This window comes from Sarcophilus harrisii, chromosome 1 (assembly GCF_902635505.1).
Source record: "Sarcophilus harrisii chromosome 1, mSarHar1.11, whole genome shotgun sequence".
NCBI lineage: Eukaryota > Metazoa > Chordata > Mammalia > Dasyuromorphia > Dasyuridae > Sarcophilus > Sarcophilus harrisii.
The window spans coordinates 302,267,551-302,289,583 of record NC_045426.1 but is presented as its reverse complement, the minus strand read 5'-3'; the positions used below and the strand labels follow the sequence as shown (position 1 = coordinate 302,289,583).

The window sequence follows — 22,033 nt, the reverse complement described above, 5'->3', positions numbered from 1 at the left end:
AAAAGCCAGCAGGATCAGACAAAAATAAAAATTCCACTTACAGTATAAATTACTTAGGAACTTACCTGTCAAGACACATATAGGAATTCTATGAACACAATTAAAAAATACCCTCTAGATACAGAAAAATAGACCAAAATTTAAAAAAAAAATACTAATTGCTCATATAAAGACCAAACCAATATAAAAGACAATACTCTCTAAATTAATTCACCTATGTAATGCCATGCCAATCAAATAACTAAAGAATTACATAAGTAGAAAAAAATAACAATTCATCCAGAGGAACAAGAGATAAAGAATATGAAATGAAGGGGACTACATTACGCAGCCATAGTTATCAAAACAATTTAGTACTGGGCAAGAAATAAAAGTTGATAAGTGGAATAGATTAAGTACAAAATACACATAAACAAATAAGCACAGCAGCCCAAAGATAAAGCCAAAGATTCTAGCTATGAGGCAAGACTCACTATTCAACAAAAACTGAAAAACAATCGAGGAGAAAAGGTATAGACTATCGTCACTTGAGACAAAAAAGAATGTCATAAACAAATTAAAACATGAAAAAAATTACCTATCAGATTTATGAATAATGAAAGAATTCATAATAAAACAAGAGCTAGGTTCACTGAAGGTAAAATGGACAATTACAATTATGTAAAATTAAAAAGATTTTGAACAATCAAAAAACCAAAGCAACTAAAACTAAAAGAGAAGGCAAATGAAAAAAATCTTTATAGAAAGTTTCTTTGATGGTTCAAATTTATGAAAATAAGAGACATTTCCCAATTGATAGTCAAAGGATATAAATGGAAGTTTTCAGAAAAAGAAATCAAAGGTAGGAATAACTATATTCAAAAATACTCTAAATCAATAATAATTAGAGAAATGTAAATTAAAACAATTTTAAGGTTTTACTGCACATTCATCAGATTGGCAGATAACCAAAAAGAAAAATGGCAAATGACAAATGCTAAATGTTAAAGAGATGACTAGTAATGGTACTTTAAAGTGATCCTGGTGGAATTGGGATCTATTCTGAATTCTGAATAGCAATTTGAGTCTATCTACAAAAAAAGCTATTAAACTTTGCATATACTTTGATTTAATGATACCACTATTACATCTATATTGCAAAGAGATCAAATGAAGAGAAAAAGCACCCATAAATACAAAACTATTTGTAGCACCCCTTTTGGGGATAGCAAAGAAGTAGAAACTAAAGGAAGCCTATCAATTGAGAGAAAGCTAGATAAATTATAATATATGAATTTGACAGAACTATTTTATAAGAAATGATGAAGGGGATAGTTTCAGAGCAACCTGGCAGCACACATAAGAACTGATGCAATAAGTGAGCAGAAACAGGAGAACAATTATTTTAAAACAATACTGTAAAAACAAATTTAAAACATTTGAGAATTCTGATCAGTACAATGACCAATGCACAATACCAGAAGAATCATGATGAAACATGCTATTCATCCATTTCCAAGAAAGTAATGGGCTTGAGTACACAATGAGGCCTATTTTTTAGATGATATGACTAATTAGGTAATATTTTTCTTACTTTTTCCAAGTAAGTGGGGGGCAGCTGGAGCAAACAGAGAATGCAGACTAAGGGAGAGAAGGAAGGAGGAAGGGAGGGAGCAAGGAAGGGCAGGAGGGAAGGAGAAAGAAAGGACGGGAAGGAGGGAAAGAGGGAGAAAGAAAGAGAGGGAGGGAGGGAAGAAGGAAATAAAAAAGAATTGGGCTCAGGTCACGGAAGAGCTCAAAAGGGATTCTGAAAATCAAGTAAGAGAAATAGAGGAAAAATTACGAAAAGAACTGAAATGGTACAAAAGGAAACGCAAATACTAATGAGGAGAAGAATACTTTAAAAAGCGAAGTTGGCCAGTTGGGAAAGGAGGTACAAAAAGCTTACTGAGAAAAATAATTCCTTAAGAAATAGAACTGATAACACCATACACCAAGATAAAATCAAAATGGGTTCATGATTTAGACATAAAGAATGAGATTATAAATAAATTAGAAGAACATAGAATAGTTTACCTCTCAGACCTGTGGAGGAGGAAGGAATTTGTGACCAAAGAAGAACTAGAGATCATCATTGATCACAAAATAGAAATTTTTTATTATATCAATTAAAAAGCTTTTGTACCAACAAAACTAATGCAGACAAGATTAGAAGGGAAGCAATAAACTGGGAAAACATTTTTACAGTTAAAAGTTCTGATAAAGGCCTCATTTCCAAAATATATAGAAAATTGACTCTAATTTATAAGAAATCAAGCCATTCTCCAATTGATAAATGGTCAAAGGATGTGAACAGTCAATTTTCAGATGAAGAAATTGAAACTATTTCTATTCATATGAAAAGGTGTTCCAAATCATTATTGATGAGAGAAATGCAAATTAAGACAACTCAGATACCATTACACCCTTGTCAGATTAGCTAAAATGACAGGAAAAGATGACAAATATTGGAGGGATGTGGAAAAACTGGGACACTGATGCATTGTTGATGGAGTTGTGAGCAGATCCAACCATTTTGGAGAGCAATTTGGAACCATACTCAAAAAGTTATCACATTGTGCATACCCTTTGTTCCAGCAGTGTTACTACTCGGCTTATATCTCATATGAACTTTGCTGTTATTTTTTTCTAGGTCATCAAAATAGTTTTTTGGGAGTCTGATTGGTATAGTGCTAAATAAATAGATTAGTTTAGGTAGTATTGTCATCTTTATTATATTTGCTCGCCCAATCCAAAAGCATTTAATATTTTTCTAGTTGGTTAGATCAGACTTAATTTGTGTGGAAAGTGTTTTGTAGTTTTGCTCAGAAAGTTTCTGATTTTCCTTTGGCAGATAAGATTCCTAAATATTTTATACAATCAGTAGAACTGGGCCTATATCCCAAAAAGAGATATATTAAAGAAGGGAAAGGGACCTGTATGTGCAAAAATGTTTGTGGCAGCCCCCTTCATAGTGGCTAGAAACTGGAAATTGAATGGATGCCCATCGATTGGAGAATGGCTGGGTAAATTGTGGTATATGAATGTTATGGAATATTATTGTTCAATAAGAAATGACCAGTAGGATAAATACAGAGAGGCCTGGAGAGACTTACATGAATTGATGCTAAGTGAAATGAGGAGAACCAGGAAATCATTATATACTTCAACAACGATACTGTGTGAGGATGTATTCTGATGAAAGTGGCTATCTTCAACAATGAGAGGATCCAAATCAGTTCCAATTGATCAGTAATGAACAGAACCAGCTACACCCATAGAAATAATATAGGAAATGAGTGTGAACCACAACATAGCATTTACACTCTTTCTGTTATTGTTTGCTTGCATTTTTGCTTTTCTTCCCAGGTTATTTTTGCCTTCTTTCTAAATGTGATTTTTCTTGTGCAACAAGATAACTGTACAAATATATATATACATTCATTGTATTTAACATATACTTTAACATATTTAACATGTATGGGACTACCTGCCATCTAGGGGAGGAAGTGGAGGGAAGGAGGGGAAAACTTGGAACAGAAGTTTTTACAAGGGTCAATGTTGAAAAATTACCTATGCATATGTTTTGTCAATAAAAAGCTATAATTTTTAAAAAAAGAAATAGGATTGAGTAAATGGAAGTTAATTGATTTATAATATATATACATATACATATACATATATAATTTATAAATGATTTATGAGAAATCAAGATATAATAAAGCAAAACCAAAAAAATGAAAAAATTTTTTAAAAGTTAAATATCTTATTGGAAAAACAACCAACATGAAAAATAATTTTAAGATAATTTTAAAAGTATTGGTCTACTTTAAAGCCATGATAAAATAGTCTAATTAACAAATTATCAAGGAAAACTGTCTTGATATTCTAGAACCAGAAGGTAAAATTGAAATTGAAAGAATCCACTGATCACCTCCTGAAAGAGATTCCAAAATAAAAACTCCCAGAAATATTATAGCCAAATTTGAGAACTCCCAGGACAAGAAGAAAATACTGCAAACATCCAGAAAGGAACAATTCAAGTATGGGGAGCCACAGTCAGGATTACACAAGATTTAGCAGTTTGTACATTAAAGGACTAGAGGGTTTGGAATGATATTCTGAAAAGCAATGGAGCTAGTATGACAACTAAGAATCACCTACCCAACAAAACTGAGTATAATCCTTCAGAGGAAAAGATGGTCATTCAATGAAATAAGAGGATTTTCAACTATCTGTAAAGAAAAGACCAGAACTGAATGGAAAATCTAATTTTCAAATTCAGAACTCTGGAGAGGCATAAGGAGGTAATTAGGAAAGTGATATATGTGACTTAATAAGGTTTATCTGTTTACATTCTTATATGGGAAGATGATACTTGTAACTCAAGAATTTTCTCATTATTATGGAATCAGAAGGACTGACATGCAGTCCTGGCATGGGTATGAGTTGAATATGAAAGGATAATATCTAAAAAAATAAAATTAAGTGGAGAGGGAGGAATGTACTGGAAAAGTGGGAGAGGGAGATATGGAATGGCATAAATTATATGCCATAAAAAAAGACAAGAAAAAGCTTTTACAGTGGAGGGGAAGAGATATAGAGGAGGGAAAATGAATGAAATAACATATATACTCAATATGGGTAAAGAAATCTATTTTACTTATAGGAAAGTGATAAGAGAAGTGGTGGAGGGAAGAGTAATAGAGGAGAGAGCATACTGGATGAAAGGGTGGTCAGGAGGGTCAAGGTGAAAGGAGTAATTGTGAAACATATTTCTATGTTGTCATATTGTGCAAAAATAAACAGACCAAATTGGAAAAAACCATGAGAAAAAACAAACAAAAAAAGTGAAAATATCACGTTTCAATCCATATTCAGTCTCCACAGTTCTCTTTCTGGATGCAAATGGCATTTTCCATCCCAAGTCTATTGGAATTGTCTTGAATCACCTCATTGTTGAAAAGAGCCAAGTCCATTATAGTTGATCATCATATGATCCTGTTACTGTGTACAATGTTCTTTTGGTTCTGCTCATTTCACTCAGTATCAGTTCATGTAAGTTTTTTCAGGCTTTTCTGAAATCAGCCTGCTCATCATTTCTTATAGAACAATAATATTTCATTACCTTCATATACCATAACTTATTCAGTCATTCCCCAACTGATGGGCATTCAATCAATTTTCAGTTTCTTACCACTACAAAAAGGGTTGCTACATTTTCATACAAAATGTGCTTTCTTAATGGGGAGGAAGGTAGAGAATCTAGAACTCGAAATTTTTAAAACAAATGTAAAAAAACCTGTTTTACATATAACTGGAAAATAGAAATCCTAAATAAACAAAAAAAAAGTCTGGAATTCTCTCCCAAAAAAATCACAAATGAAAACTATCCAGATCTATTAGAACCTGAGAAGAAAATGAATATAGAATAGCTACAAAATCTTATCATCCTATACATATATCCTATACATATATATATATTCCAATTGTAAAGGAAAAATATACAGTTCCAAATATCAAGGAGTTGGGATTACATACAACCTTATAGCTTCTACTATTTCTAATATAATGTTCCAAAAGGTGAAAGTTATGGGCTTACAACCAAGAAGAATTTACTCAGCAAAGCTGAATTTATTTCTACAAAGAGAAAAAAATGGACAGCCAATGGTTTTCTGATGAAAAGAATAGACTGAGCAGAGATGAGCACAAACTTGGAAATATAAACACTGAGACAACTAGAAATGTAATTTTTTTGTGAGTAATAATAAAGTACCAGTATTCTAACAGAGAAAAAGTATCCCTTCAGAACTTTAAAGTCTTCAAAGAATACTAAGGAATTAAACAAGCATAGGGCCTTAAGTTAGGAGGACCCGAGTTCAATAAATCTAAAGAATGAATGGATAGAACTACAAATCATAGACATAACTGATAATTTCATCCAAGAGAATGACAATAATGAGAGAACATACTAAGCTTTATAGGATACAGCCAAAGTAGCTCCTAAGGGGAAATTTTACATCTCTAGATGCTTACTTGAATAAAATAAAGAAAAAGAAATCAATGAATTGTGTGGACAACTAAAAAAAGGTAGAAGAACAGATTAAAAACCCTCAATTAAAAACCAAATTTGAAATTCTGAAAATAAAAGGGAAGACTGATAAAATTTGAAAGCAAGAAAATTATTTAATTAATAAACAAAACTAAGAGTTGGTTTTATGAAAAAATGAACAAAATAGATAAACCTTTAGTTAATTTGATTAGAAAAAGGAAAAAAAATTCAAATTGTTAGTATCAAAATCGAAAAGGGTGAACTTTCCAGCAATGAAGAAGAAATTAGAGCAATAATTAGGTGCTTTTTTGCCCAACTGTATGCCAATAAATCTTATAATCTAAGTGAAATGGATGAATATTTAAAAAAATATACATTGCCCAGATTAACAAAGGAAATAAATTACTTAAATAGTACCATTTTAGAAAAAAAAACTGAACAAGCTATTAATCAATTCCATAAAAAAAAAACTCCAAGGCCAGATAAATTTAAATATTTAAAAACAATTAATTCCAATACTATACAAACTATTTGGAAAAAATAGAGAAGAGTCCTACCAAATTCCTTTTATGACACAAATAGGGTGCTGATACCTACACCAGGTAGGGTCAAAACAGAGAAAGAAAATTATAAGCCAATTTTCCTAATAAATTTTGATGCAAAAATCTTAAATATTAGCAAACAGATTACACCAATAATACAGAGGATAATACATCATGATCAAGTAGGCAGGCATTATTATACTAGGAAGGCAGGGCTAGGTCACTAGTAGGAAAACTATTAGCATAATCAACTATGTCAATAACCAACCTAACAGAAATCAAAGGCAGAAAAAGCATTTGTAAAATCCAATACTCATTTCTATTAAAAACACTAAAGAACATAGGAATAAATGGAGTTTTCCTTAAAATGATCAGTAGCATCTATCTAAAACCATCAGCAAGCATCATATGTAATGGAGATAAAGTAGAAGCATTCCCAGTAAGATCAGAGATGAAACAAAGTTGCTCACCATCACCATTCCTCTTCAATATTGTATTAGAAATGTTGACTTTAGCAATAAGAGAAGAAAAACAAATTAAAGGAATTAGAGTAGGTAACAAGGAAACCAAATTATCACCCTTTGCAGATTATATGATAGTATACTCAGACAATCTTAAAGAATCAACTAAAAAAAACTACTAGAAATAATTAACAACTTTAGTAAAGTTATAGATACAAAATAAATCCACATAAATCATCAGTATTTCTATATATTACCAACAAAGTCAAACCACAAGAGATAGAAAAAGAAATTACATTTAAAATAACTGTAAATAATATTAAATATTTGGGAGATTCCCTGCCAAGACAAATTCAGGAACTATATGAACATAATTACAAAACATTTTCCACAAAAAATCAGACCTAAACAATTGGAAGAATAACAAGTGCTCATAGGTAAGCCAAGCTAATATAATAAAAATCTACCTAATCTACCTAAATTAGTCTACTTATTCAGTGCTATGCCAATAAAACTGTCAAGAAATTACTTTACAGGACCAGCTAAGTGGTACAATGGATAGAGTACCAGCCCTGAAGTCAGGAGGACTTGAGTTCAAATCTTGTCTCAAACATTTAACACTTCCTAGCTGTGCAACCCTGGGCAATCACTTAACCCCAATTGCCTCAGCAAAAAAGAAAAAAAAAGAAATTACTTTACAAGATTAGGAAAAATAATAACAAAGTTCATCTGGAAGAACAAAAGGTAAAGAATTTCAAGGGAATTAATAAAAACAAATGCAAATGAAGATGGCCTCCTTGTACCAGACCTAAAATTATATTATAAAGCAGCGGTCCATCAAAACCTTTTAGTACTGGCTAAGTAATAGTAGCTGATCAGTGGAATATGTTAGGTTCATGAGATAAAATAGTCAATAACTATAGCAATCTAATGTCTGACAAACCCAGACTCCAGCTTCTAGGATAAGAACTCACTATTTCACAGCTGGGAAAATTGGAAAATAGTAAGGCACTGACCAACACCTAACACTCTATATACCAATATAAAGTCAAAATGGATTCATGATTTAGACATGAAGTGATAATATAGGCAAATTAGAAGAACAAAGTATAGTCTACCTCTCAGATTTGTGGAAAAGGAAGGAATTTATAACCAAAGAAGAACTAAAGTACAGTAAAAAATGCAAAATGGATAATTTTCATTATATTAAATTTAAAAGTCTTTGTACAAACAAAACTGATACAGAAAAGATTAGAAGAGAAGCCAAAAAATGGAAAAAAATTTTTACAACCAAAAGTTCTGATAAAGATCTCATTTCTAAAATACATAATTGACTCAAATTTATAAGAATAAAAGCCATTCTACAATTGAAAAATGAATTATTAGTCATGTAAAAAACTTGCTCTAAATCACTACTGATCAGAGAAATGCAAACTAAGACAACAATGAGGTACCACTACACAGCTCTCAGATTGGCTAAGATGACATAAAAAGATAATGATAAATGTAGGAAAAGATATGGGGAAAACTGGGACACTACTGCATTGTTGGTGAAGTGTGAACTTATCTAACCATTTTGGAGAGCAATTTGGAACTGTGCCCAAATGGCTATCAAACTGTGCATAAGAGATCATAAAAAAGGAAAAAGAACCCACATGTGCAAAAAATGTTCCTAGCAGTTCTTTCTTTGGGCAAGAAACTGGAAACTGAGTGGATACCTATGAGTTGGGGATTGGCTGATTAAGTTGTGGTATATGAATGTTATGGAATATTATTGTTCTATAATGATCAGCAGGATGATTTCAGAGAGGTCTGGAGAGACTTACATGAACTGATGCTAAGTGACGTGAATAGAACCAACAGAACATTGTTCACAGCAACAAGATTATGTGATGATCAACTCTGATGGACGCATCATTTTTCAACAATGAAGTGATTCAGGACAATTCCAAAAGACTTATGATGAAGAGAACCATATGCATCAGAAGAAGGACTGTGGGGACTGAATGTGGATCACAATAGAGTATTTTCACCCTTTTTTGGTATTTTGCTTGCTTTTTGTTTTCTTTCTCATTTTTTTCCCTTTCTGATGTGATTTTTCTTATACAACATAATAATTGTGGAAATGTGTATAGAAGAATTGCACATGTTTAACATATATTGGATTACTTGCTGTCTAGAAGAGAAGATAAGGGGAAGGGAGGGAGAAAAAATTTGGAATACAAGGTTTTGCAAGGATGAATGATGAAAATTATCTTTGCATATATTTTGAAAATAAAAGGCTATTATTTTTTAAACAGTACATAAAGTGCCTAGGTATTTAACCCATCTAGATCTCCCCATTATGTGTGGTCTTCTTCCATTAGAATGTAAATTAATTAACAAAAGGATTGTCTTGCTCCAAATTTGCATATTCCGCATTTCATGCATAGTTCTTAATAAATGCTTTATCTCTATACATACAGCATCAGAGAAAATACTGCTGAAAATGAAAATTAAGAACTCAAGGCTTTGGAGATTTTGCAAAATATGTATCAGTTCACATTCATTATACTGATAAAGATGACAAAGATAATAAACAAGAGCAAAACTTCAGAAAGACAGACACATAAATGAAGTGTTAATGCACATGATTTGTAATTAAACTAAAAATTACCAAGCTGTATATATTGTGACATACTGACACCACTACAAGGCAAAAATACCTCAATGAAATCAAAGACAGAGGGAAATGCCTCATAATGTACAAAAAAAATGTAACAGTACTTTTTATAATGGCAGTAGAACTGGAAGCAAAGTATGTAAGGTACTTTGAGAATGAGAATGGTTGAAAAAAGTATAGATTATCATCAAGAAAAAATCAAATATGAAGAATTCAGAGAACTATGGGAAGATTATATGAACTGATACAGAGTACTGGGAATAATTTATGCCATGACTAAAAGAGTACTAATCTAATTTCAGAATTCTGAAATATGCATTAATCAAATATGGCATCAGAGGATATAATGGGAAAGGTTGCCTTATTCTTAGTGACAAAACAATGGGGGACAATGGAGTGTAAAATAAGTACATTAGTATATTTACAGACATTGCCAATGCATCAATCTCTTTTGTTCAATATTTATTACAAACCAGGGTTGAAATGGCAGAGAGATGATTGAGAAATTAAAGTTATGGATTTTAAAAAGAGCATCAATAAAACATTTGTAAAAATAAATATGAAAGAAATATTTTGATACAATATTGTTAGTGTTGCATCACATATAAACAATCCAGTAAATATAAATATAGCAAACCCTCGTTGTTTGGTCCTTTAAGAAATGTTCTTCTCAATTACATAAAAAACAAATTTTAACAATTTAAAATTCCGAATTCCAAATTCTCTTCCTCCCTCTCCCTCTCCCCAAATATAGGCAATTTCCTGTAGATTGCTATTGTATTTTGGTCATGTCTAACTCTTCATGATTTCTAGGAAATTTCTGAAGATTTCTAGGAAAAGATACTGAAGTGGCTTCTTTTCTAGCTCATTTTACTGATGAGGAAACTGAGGTAAATAAGGTTCAGTGACTTGCCCAGTGTCACACAGCTAATAAATAAATTCAGATTTTAATTCAGAAAGATAGTCTTCCTGACTTCAGGCCTGTACTCTCTCCATTTCACCATCTAGCTGTCCTTGTATAGATTATACAACAGAAAATCCTCATTAATTTGTACTCTTATTAATTGAAAATGGGAAAAATCCCTAATAGGTGAGAGTGAAATTTACCTTTGTGTACCTCTTCAAGAAAAGAGTATATTAAACAACTTAATACAAGATTTTAGCAAAATGTTCAATCTACTAAACAGAATTAAATATTAAAGTATCTTAATTATTTATGAAGGCAATTATATACTAATTAGAACTAATTCTAGTTTATGCTTCCAAATTTGAGCTTAATTGGCCAAAACAAGAGAAGACTATACTGCTAAAAAGAAGCCAGATAAATTGTTCCATCCTCTGCTTATTTTGGCTGTAAATACCCAGCTTAAAGAGCCAGAAAATTTTAACTAGCAGGATACAGGGCACACATTTGTAACATTCATGTAGAATGTTGGCAATTCTTTGCTCGCCTTTATATCCTTGTAGCATATTACTAAAATTTAAACCATAAATTTTTTTGGATAAGTTTTTCCATATAATCTAAAATCATATTTTCCACAACAGCATATATACACAGATTCAAATTGGCCCCGATTTTTTAAAAAGTCCTTAAGGTGAATACAGGATGATGAACATTGTGATTTCTCAAATTAATGACTACATTTATGAAAGGACACACCATCTTGCATAACTTGGATACTCACTTTTTTTCCTTTCATACAAGTATATTAAAAATACATTCAGGGGCAGTTAGATGGCCCAGTGGATAGAGTACAAGCCCTAAAGTCAGGAAGTCTGAAGCACAAGCCCCGAGTTCAAATTTGACCTCAGACACTTAACATTGCCTAGCTGTATGATTCTGGGCAAATCACTTAACCTCAAATGCCTCAGGAAAAAAAAAAATAATAATTTTGGAAAAAAATGCTGTAGCCTAAATTGAATATTATCAAAAAAATATTACTAAAGAGAAAAGTCAGCATAATTATGAAAATATAATTGTTTTCTCCTTCAAATCAAAATATCATAATAATTTCTCATTTTTATAAAAAGACATTAAGGGATAATCTAAAAGACAATCACATCTTACTACAATTATAACAGAAACCCACTGTTTAAGTTTATTATGGAGGAAGGGTAAGGTGATAAAGATGACAACTCTACAAAACAGTATCCAAATTAAAGCTCTGTGCATAGACAAGACTAATTTTGACCTACACCAAAATAAAATCTATGCAAACGGTGGTTTGTAAATGTTTTACATAAGAAAGTGAGTTTATTAGATAACTGCACATAAACATAAGTAAAAGCATATAATGGTGTAAAACAAAAATATCAATAAATGGTAAAAATCTACAATCCTAAAAAACTTTCATACATAAACTTAAATGAACCACAAAGCTTTTTCAATATAAAAGTGTAATCTTGTAAATCTTATACGTATGTGATACTGTAAAATCAGTGCTATCTGCAGTTCTAGAATTTGAATATTTTAGAGGACTCTGGCTCATGTTAGTGAATAAATAGTTCATAAAATTTACAAATGCAAAGACTTTCAGCATGCAACACAATCATAACTAATTATTTAAAATAAGAGCCACCACTGCTTTTCATAGATAAGGTGCAGAGCAATGGGTACAGATTACTGCATATCCAGTCATATGTGATTGATGCAGAGGTGGCTTTGTTGAACTTTTTTTTTTAAACGGGAAGGTTCACTATTTGTGGAAGAGATCGATTCAGAAATTAGTGTGATATTAAAAACAAAAGACCACTAAAATTTCAAAAAGGGATGAAACAAACCAAGTATTTAAGGAGCAATGAATGCATTTATTAATATAATCAAGAATTCAACTTTCTTGAAAAACAAAACAAAAAACTATGTAACAAAGCATTCGACATAAAAATAATTAGAACTGTCAAATGAGAATCATGTTTTCAATAAAGTAATATTTTATATGGAAAAAGTACACAAATTAAAATGTTCTCTGAAAAATAATATTTTCTCTCAACTAGAATGCTGGCCAGTTAAAAATAATTCCGAAGGAAGAATACTCTATTTGGCTCATGTTCTAACTCTACCAGAATTAAATAATACAGGTAAAAATTACCAAAGAAGTAAATGGAATTCTAAAGCCTTGGTTTATATTTTGATACTACAATATATCTAAATATTTGGTGAAGATAATATAAAATATGAAAGCCAGCTTATTTCATTAAAATGGTTTATTTATATTAGCACTATCACCCATCACCATCAATTCTTTAGGATTACACTTTTAATGTTAAAACCAATATTTAAGACATAAATCTTGTGGGCCCCCCACATACAGAGGCTGAGGAAAACTAGGTCAAAAAAAGAGAATAAAAAATTTGAAATTTGATTCATTTTTAATATTTATTTTAAAACTATTTAACTCACCTGAACACAATTAAAGTTTCTCTTCTGTTACATTCTTCTTAGCACATCTATTATGAATCTGAAAAAAGTAAGAATCCTCATAAAAAGAATGCAAATTAAGATTTGCAAAGCCTATTTTAATGTAAGAAACTTTACTTTTTTTTTTACTACTCATTTTTTAATGTTAGTGTAACTGAAAGAAGGTCAAAGCAAAAGTATTTTTCAAAGCAATTTTGCCATTTACATGCTCAAAAGTTCACAGAGCAACAATTATTCTTTAAACATATAAGGCACATATAAAACAATACTAGTTAAAACATTAAACTCTGTTATTGTTTATCCTTCATTCTTGAAGATTATGACTTTAGGGAGGTGATAACATGATATGCAAGCGAATTGGATTTAAGTGAGACAGGGCTTTCCGAAGTTACCTGCCTCACTTTCCCCTCCAGAGCCATCTGAATCCAGTGACCAGATTTTATAAATCAGGGTGACTAGAGATAGATTTGATCGCCAAACTGAAATTTTGACCCTACAACTAAGCTACCCCACAGAAATTATCATTCTCATAATTGTGACTTTTCAAAAACTTTTATTTATAGATGGTCATCTCCATTGGTAATCAATTTGCCCATCTATAAATATATGTGTATAATTATATTCCAGGAGTGGTAATTAGGAGCCATTAGCTGGCAGAATTCTTTGTAAAATGAAGGAATTAGACTAAGTAACTCAAGTCTCTTTCAGCTCTAACATGCTATGAATCTATGTTCTATAGAGAAAGAGCACATATATAATTTTTTGAGTATGTACCTACCACCAAGGCATAGTGGAAAGAAAATTGGTCTTGAAGCCAGAAAGGCCTAATTTCAAGTCTAATCTATACTCTAGGACCTTAGACAAGCCATTTAACTTCTCATTATTCTAGGATTGTAAATTGCCAAGAACCTGCTTTAGGAGACAAATTTCCTTATGGGGAGTTGCTTAAATTAACGAAATCTGTCAATGGGCAATCACCACATCACAAAACTTACGTGAAAACCAAGTTTATTGCAAAAAATTCGAACATGCACATGGAACCTAAAGAGTTCACAGTCCTTACAGAAGTTTTCATATTTATGACAGTACAAAAGGAGGAGAAAACAAGAAGAGGTGTGGCAGGAGAAGAAACAGGTACAGTAAAGGCAAAGAAAAGGACAAAACCACTCCCAACTGGAAGGAACAAGGAAATAGCAAGTCTCATTCTTTTATCAGGGAACTGCAAGACTATGAAAATAGGAGAGTCTGCTTATTTGCAAAGGAGAGACACACAGTCTGGCTGATGACTGACTTGTCTAAGAACATAGAGGGAATCTAGCTTGGGGTACAAACATCAAACATATCAATGGGGGAAGGGGGGAGATTGGAGGGAGAGCTTTGTCCTTGACACATTGAAAGACTCCTGAATATCTTCTCTGGATTTAGTGTTCCTGAAAACATGACAATTCAAAAAGATAAATTCGGAGGGCTTCTTAACAGCTCTTAGTACCTTGGAATAGCTATTAGACTAGTCTTGAAAAGCAATTTTAAACATGTCAGGGACTTTTCTGAAGCAAGTATGCACCATAGAAACTGAGTATTATGGCTGCTTTATCTATGCACTGTCTGGTACAAAGTAGATGCTTAATAAATATTTAATGATTGCTATGAATGAAGAAATCAACAGTGTATTGATATTCTTTTAGACTGCCAGGCTAGTCTAAAATTTCTATCTCTTGTTATAATAATTTCTCTCTCTTCTAAAAAAGCTATGTGACAAGTTCTGTTATCTGAACTTCACATAAAAAGTGACTTCTCAAATTCCAGTGATTCCCTATTATGTCTAGTCCCAAAGACAAATTCCTCTGCATTAATTGCCCTTAACAATCCATCTCCAACCAATCCTTCCAATCTCTCATTATGATATTCCCCTTCACATAAACTCTATGGTTTTACTGCTCTTCATCCAAGACATTCTATTTTTTAGCCTTTATACTGGCTATTCTTGAAGACTAGATCACAATCCCATCTCACTTCTTCAATTTTCTTAAAAACTCAGCTCAGACAATATCTTTAATGTGAATTTTTTCCCCCAACCCCCCATCTATTAGCATCTCGCCTTGCTCCAAAATCAGTGTATATATTTTGTATATATTTGTCTTTGTATTTACAAATCATATGTACATTTGCCTTCATGTCTCCAGTAAAGTACCAAGTACAGGTAGGTGCTTAGTAAATGCTTGATGATTGATTCATTTTGTGGAGGTAAAGGAACAGAATGCTATCTACAAAAAATTATGCAGGCTAACTAAAGACTCCAAAATTCAACTAAAATAAATGACAGATTATGAAAAGGCAAAAGCTGGGAAAATGATTAAGTAAATTTTCCTTTTGAATTTCTACATTAGCCTTTATGTCAAGAATTGTATTTGGTATTATAACTTGATATCCTTAGAATCTCATTCATAGTACCTCATATCTAGTCCTAGTTTTGACTCTGCCACTAATCTTTAACTTTAATCTCTATCATCTAAATAAATGGGACTTCAACTAGATGATCTTCAAGGTCCCTATCAGTCCTTAAATTCTATGATTTCATTTGTACTTTCTTTCCCTTTACAAATATATATCTTTTATTGTTGATGGGTTTGTTTTTTTTGGTAGGGAGAGGAGGGATCAAAAAATATACAGTTTAGCAAAGAGAGCCTATTAAAAGAAGTAACATTAAGTAAAGGAATACCTAGTAATTTGGATTTAGGGTACATATAAACTTCATTAAAATCATTTATAAGCAATACTTGAATAAAAATGACACCAGAAGCTGAAGCACCTCAACAGGCTAGATAATTGTAAAAAAGACCACAAAACCTCCTGTGGATTATGTGCTTCAGAAAGATTAAAAACAAAACTCCTAGTTCTTATTGCATTGGAAAGAGCATTCAGAAGAATTAGGTTAATTTCTGGCTTGGTCATTTATTCTCTCTAAGCTTTGGACAAAACACCAAATTTTTCTAGGCCTAAATTTCCTCATCTGCAAATGAAGTCCAAGGAGCTGATCTTTAAGATCCCTTCCAGCTCTAAATAAAGGACCTATGATTTTCATTTAAAAAATTAAAAAAAAAAAAGACTAGTTGTTAATTGCTTAATACAATTTTTGAAAGTAGTCCATATATGATAAGGATTCAATCCTCTAAGAATATGTACACTGGTTGATGTCCTACAAGTCTCTGGATTTTTGAAAATGAAAAAAAAATATAACCACTTATCTACATTTTTTATTAATTTTACCTCAAAACACATTAGCCACACGTTTTTTCCAAGAAGTTATTAAGTATTTTATTTTCTTGTGAACATTTTCCAAAATGATTCATACATCTACAAATATTGAAAACAATTTTTTAATAGATATAATGGAGGAAAACCACTACAGGAAACTTTCAGAATATTGAGATCGATTTCAGGTGCCATGGATTGTAAATATTATACATCTGCACAAAGCAAAACCTGGATATACTCATTGAAATTGATCACTATAAAAGTTAGCCACAAATTTCCCATTTGCTGCCTGTCCTATTCCTATCCACAGCATACAGTGCTGTGATTATGTTCACAAAATTATCATTTGATTAATGTTGAAACTGGCATTAAGTAGAAGTAATATGATATCCTCCTTCCCTCCCTTCCTGTAACTGAATGGTACTGGCTAGCTACAAGTAATGGAAATAAATTGTTCTCAACTTCAATTACTTTCCAACTCAAAAGTATTCAATTTAACTATACACTGTTTAAAATATCTTTAAAATTAAAAATCTTAAAATTAAGATATTATTTGCAACAACATAGCTACAAAAAATAACAAGGCACTGAACAATAAACAAATATCTACAAGCAAGTAGCAACCTTTTCTCAGTTTCAAAAAAGAAAACTTTCCAATTTAGATTTAAATATTTAAATTGTATAAATACCACCATCACCAGATAAATTTATTTAATTATACCTTTTTTTTTTAATTTTCCCCTCTCAGAAAAGGCAGGAAAGGTATAAAAAAATTAATTTTATTGTATTAAGATAATTTTTAAAATAAGCAAATGAATAAATTTGGAATTTAACAAGACAATTAAAATTTTGTGTTCTGGTTCTTTCTTTGCTCTATGTCCAATCATAGTGGATTTTCCAATAAGCCAAATGGCATGAGATAATTTTGCACTCTATGTAGAAACCATTTTGCCAATGTAGGAAGATGGGCCTTTTCCAAGTCTGCCCTTAAGGAGACAACAGAAAAAGAGTTTATAAACAATTTTTGAATATTTGTGAGACAATCATTTTTGAGCTGGCATTCCTGAGTGGTTTTTAAAAACCAATTCTCTTATTAATTCCTAACAAAAAAGATAACATAAAATTGGAAGATTATTCAAAAGATCTGAAATAAGCTGGGAACTGTTGCATTTCATTTGCTAGGATCTTCCGTAGAATTCCACTTTATAGATCCCCTCCCTTCCTCCACATTCCAGTCGTTGATATCGACAACAGTCCCCATCAAGTACCAATCCCTCCAGTATGTATGTATGTACCCCATCTTCATCGAGAAAAAAGGGATGTCAACATTGGCATAGTTTTGGGTGGGTTTCAAAAAATCCCACATCAGATAAATAAGTTGCTTGACCCTGGCTGCTTGATGAGCAAAAAACCCGAGGACAATCCTATGCAACTGTGCCGTTACCCGGCCTGCCCAGTCAATTCTCAGTGTAGAAACGTGCATAAAGTTAGTAATAATGACAAAAATAGTGGTTGATCCAGGATGGCCTTGGAGCCAGGAAGACCTAGGTTTAACTTGCACTTCAAATACATCCTATGTGATTTGGGCAACTTCCTACGCGTATCTATATAGTAAAACACGAGTGTGTATTTATATGCATATATTTGCAAATCATGTATATGACATAAAAATGACACACATGTTGCCGAGAAGGTGCCGATCTGCGCTGGTAGAGGGAGTTTCCTCACTAAGGAGTTCCCTGTACGAGGGAAATCACACATCCAATTCCAAATCTCGACAATGGTATGGCCCTATTGGGTCATTTAGCAGAAAAGTTTGTGACTCGCACGAACTAAGATGGAATGACTGAGGAGGGGGCGTCGCGTCTCGGGAAGCCCCCCCCCAATACACACAGAGAAGGGGTGTCGGCAGCATCGGGGCACGGAGGGGGGAGGGGCGAGCGAAGGGATCCGCCGGGGAGGCCCAATCCCCGGAGAGAGCGGGGCAGGAAAGAAAAGGGGATGCTAGGGGTCAGCACGCCCACCTCGGGGTCCCACACACCCGCCAAGGAGCTCCGGGGCGCTGAGGGAAATAGAAAGGAGGGAGGGGACTACAGTGGGGGCGGAGGGCGGCACCGCCACGAGGAAAACGGGTAATTGTTCCCCTCCCCCAAGCCGACGCCTTCACCCCCCGCGCCGCCTAGGCCACGCGCGGTGAGAACCCACAGCACCTCCTGTACCGCGATGCTCGCCCCCTCCCCAGTCTCTAACCGCCGCTGCCGCCGCCTCCAACTCACCTCCCCGGCCACCCCCGGCCGACGCCGTCGCCGCCGCCGCCGCGGGATCTCGCGAGACCTCTCCCCCTCCTCCCTCCGCTCCCTCCCGGGTCTCTCATCGCCCCCCCCACGCACACCCTCCCAGTCCCCGCGGCCCAGCCGAGGCGTTCGGGGCGTTGGGGGCGGAGCCCGAGTCTCGCGCGGCCCTAAGCCCCCACAATGCAAGGGTCCCAGGGGTCCCCGGGCAAACCCCCCCACCCAAAGCACACAATTTCCCTTTCCAATGCCCATTCCTTCCCTCCGCTATCCCCCGGCTCTTAACCACTCTCCTTCTCCGTACCCTCCCCGTTTGCATCCCAGTGACCACAGGTCATCCTATTCCTTCCCTCCCCCAAACTCACCCGAGAAAGTGGGAGCGCAGGTGCACGCGGTGCAGGGTGCGCCCGCCCCCTTTCGCCATATGCCCCGCCCTTCAGGGGGCGGAGGCAGCGGGGTGGGGGGCGCTAGGTGCGTGGGCGTAGGAGTAGGGGATTGCAATCTAAAATGGGATGAGAGGTGGGATCTTTGCTCACCTGTATCCGTGAGACCCTGGTCCTTTTACAGAGACGCTTAACCTGGCGTCCACAGACCCGAGCTTGGATGGGGGGGGAAATAAACGTACTTATTTTCACTAAACTCTAACTGAAATTTAGTATTTCCTTCAGTTATTTAAAATCTTAACTATGAAAGCTTCACTTTCAGATAGTCAGATAGTCAAAAATGTTGATATCTCCTAACCTACTGACTTTTAGGGTTGCCATAATACTAAAAGAGATTTTTCTCAGTCTTTCACCATAAAAAAAGAAAGAAATGCACAAATAAAATATGCAAGGGATTTAACTTAATTCTTACATTTCTATGCACAGTACTTTACAATATGCAAGATATTCCCTAGAAGAACTGAACATTCTAAATAAATGAAGCCTTTACCTTTTCGCACAGTTTAGAGTTGCCCTCCCACTAACAAATTGCCAGATAAAATATTTTTTTAGTTTTGTGATGTTTTAATATATTTTTAATAAGTATTACCAGAATGTTCATCATAAATTTAGAATTTAATTCAAGTAACACTAAATACTCTGGATTAGATGCTGGCAGAGATAAATTTTATATGGCATCCTTATTTCATGAAGTTTATAGTTTAATCAAGGGATATGATCAGTACAAATTACAATGCAAAAAATGCATAGTAACTACATTAGACAGGGCAAAATAAAGGAGTTTGGGAGGTTAAAGGTACCAAAATCCCTCACAAAACCCTGTTAACTGAGGGGACCAAGAAAGTCTTTATGGAAGTGAAAATTAAATTGGTTTGGATAGGAATTTAACAGACAAAACGATGATTGGAAAAGATTCCAGGTAAAGGAAACAATGCAAACAAAGGCAGGAAAGCCTAGAGCAATCCACTCTGCCTGCTTTCAATTCTACAACAAGGAAATACCTTTGCCAGAGTAAACTCCGTTCTTCTAATCTTATCACCATGTGGCTAAGTAAAGCCTTGACACCATTTCTCTCAGCCTCTGGTTGAAGGGATGGTGGTCAGAGAATCAAACTTCTCTCAATGAGATTTAAAAAGGCTATAGTAGTTTTCTTCAAGTTTTTAAAGAACTATCACTTAGAAGAGGGATAGGACTTGTTCTGCTTGGCCCCAGAAAGCAGAACTAGGAATAAAGGGTAAATTTTGTAAAGATGTAATTCAGATTCCAGGTAAGGAAAAATTTCCCCACAAAAGTGAAATGGGAAATAATGGATTCTTCTTCATTGAAGTGCTTTAAACAAAAATGGAAGAGTACTTGTTTATTGTTACAAAATGTCATCTGCTTCCTAATCTAACTCTATTGCCCTTCTAAGGCATCCTCTCCTGTTTATGTTGATTCCTGAGGAAAAATACATCTATTCAAGTGTTAATATACTGTGGTGATTGGACCCTGGGTAAAATAATTATGATGGTATGGTAGTTTGTGCTTTAAAGGACACTCTTTATACTACCTACCTCACAATTTTGATGTGAAATAAATGCTCTTACTACATGACCTTCCTCACATCCATCACCAACTGAAAAACTAGATTTAATCCCAGTCCAATGACTAGCAAATTTACTCCCTTAATTCCTATGACTCAGATTTCTCATCTTTCACCTTATTAGAGTCTTCTCACAAATTGCCCATTTAAAAAAAATTTATACTTGACCCTTTCATGACCTTTACCTACCAAACTAACATTTCCCCCCATTTCAATACTAAATTCCTGGGAAAAGTTACAGCCAAAGTTGCTTATTTGATATTGCCCATTCAAAGAATTCCATTTTCCATCTCATTGTATAAGTATAGCTTGTCCCCTGTGCCTACAATGCAACCCCTCCTCATTTCTACCTTCTGTAATCTTTTAGCTTCCTTCAAAACTCAATTCAAGTACCACCTCTTATAAGAAAGCCTGTCATAATTGAAGGGGGAGGGAAATTGTTCCTTGTACTGAAGCTGTGTTCCCTTTAAGATTATCACTCTGAAACTGTATTTCCTTTTGATCAGTGATCCCTTTTGGAGTCTCAGCTCCTCCTGAGGAAGACATCCCCTCCAGATAAATTATCTTTCTGAGATGCCAGAGTCTTTGATTCAATTAGAAATCCTGGACAAAAGGCACCCCTTTAAAGTGTTGTTAATTCCAACTGGAGATCTGGGCTGGATACTGATAAGTATCTAAACCTGGGAACCTGAATCCTGAAGTTTCAAGATTTCTTTTAAAGGGCAATATCTGGATTCCCTCCTTGCAGAGGTCCAAGCAATTTGCTAGGACCCTTTGTCCCCTGAGAAGGCATTCTCTTCTCAGCGCAAGATTCCATTTCCAATCGGGTTTTGCCACTATAGAAGTCAGTCTCTTAGTGAAGCGGGTTGTAGTCCCTTTAAGAAACTACATTTGTGATTCCTTTCAGATTGATTTATTCCTTTCTGATTCCCAGTCCCTCCTGGCTGATGTATTAAGCTTGCAACTTTGATTCACAAATCCTGGTCCAAAACACCCCTTTGAATTCCATTAGGAGAGCTGGACTTGTCCCAGCCCCCCCCAGATCTGAGCCAATTTGGGACTCCACCCACAGGCCCCCTTTAGTTAAATCTCTCATTATAAAAAGAGCCAAACTAAAATCCTCTCTTTGCAGAGGTTTCAAACATGCCAGCCCAGCATGCCAACGGTCTCTGCCCACTGGAATACTGTTTTCAATGCTATCTTCTCTTTACCCTCACCCATTTCCTTAACCAGACTTTAACCTTACTTCCAATCCCCATAATAAACCTCTTTTATCAATCTAGGTTTTCGGGTTTGTAAATTTCTTTAG

General features: G+C 34.2%; 1 protein-coding gene across 5 annotated transcripts in view; it reads right to left on the bottom strand.

Moving 5' to 3' along the window:
* The window catches only part of MRTFB (myocardin related transcription factor B), a 240,255-nt gene extending 221,134 nt beyond the window's left edge, over positions 1-19,121 (bottom strand). For 3 of the 5 annotated variants that reach the window (XM_031944439.1, XM_031944460.1, XM_031944454.1), the window contains exons 1-2: positions 19,065-19,120; positions 13,136-13,193 (exon numbers count right to left, since the gene is read on the bottom strand). The gene's annotated coding sequence lies outside the window, so the exon portion shown is untranslated. Of the gene's footprint in view, positions 1-13,135; positions 13,194-18,684; positions 18,704-19,064 lie in introns of those variants that run through there. The other 2 variants (XM_031944470.1, XM_031944448.1) reach the window with 2 other exon arrangements.
* Positions 19,122-22,033: the final 2,912 nt, after the last annotated feature.